Source organism: Pseudochaenichthys georgianus, unplaced genomic scaffold (genome assembly GCF_902827115.2).
Source record: "Pseudochaenichthys georgianus unplaced genomic scaffold, fPseGeo1.2 scaffold_797_arrow_ctg1, whole genome shotgun sequence".
In the NCBI taxonomy this organism is placed as follows: Eukaryota; Metazoa; Chordata; class Actinopteri; order Perciformes; family Channichthyidae; genus Pseudochaenichthys; species Pseudochaenichthys georgianus.
In genome coordinates, this window is record NW_027263345.1 from 40,401 (window position 1) to 41,404 (window position 1,004).

Consider the following 1,004-nt stretch of genomic DNA (forward strand, 5'->3'; position numbering starts at 1 on the left):
TTTTGTGCGACAGTGTGTTGTTTTTTGGATGCCCTGTCTAAGCGTTCATATTAAAGGGAAATGGAAACACTTTTCAAACTGCTTTCCATGCGACAATATATTTATCTCGTCTATTTCCAATATAAACGATCGAGATACGCGAATTTACTTTTTGAAATACGTGCCTAATGACCATGGGCGCTGCCATTGCTCCGGGACTTTTCCAGTGACGTCACTGGCTGGCTTCCTGGGCCAAAGCTCAATAACAAACAACATGGCGTGCAATGCACCAGTAGTTTACATTACAAGAAAACGGTCGTCGTCAGGAGTTTATTGTATTGCCCCAGGCTGCACAAATGGATTTTATACGAAGAAGGAAGAAGTACATTTCCATAGGCTGCCACTAAAGGATGAGAAGCTGCTCAAAGTCCAGTCTGGATGCCTGGTTCAATACAAAACATCGGATTTGAAGCCAGGATCTGTTCCCACAATATTCGATTTCTCAACGTATGCAGTCGGGAACACCGACCGCCCCAGCACGTCGGCCGCGCAAGACAATGACAGTGTCAACAAACGTGAAGTTCGAGCCACCAAACGAGTTGCTTCAGCTGCCGAGAGAGAGGTAAATATTGCAGCACTACCAGATTACTAGCTCACACATGTATTTACTGACACAGTGTGACCTTATTAATTAACGCAATCGCGTCCAAACTAAATGGTAGCTATTATTATGACGCACAATAGAGAATTGGGGGTGTTCTATAGCTCAACTAATTAAACTGGCATACACACGCTCATCTGTCGAAAACAGCCCTAAAAAGGCTAGTATTGCTATTGATGGATGGTATTGCAGGACCCAGAGCGCACGGAGCACAGAGCGGACAGCAGATAACGGAATTGCAGTTGTATTGCTTATAGAATATCAGAACATTTCAAAGGGGACACAGCCCCATTGGATATTAAGCTATGGATTAACTACATCATCGTTTTTATCGTTGTAATGCCATTGAAGAGCAGTTTAGACC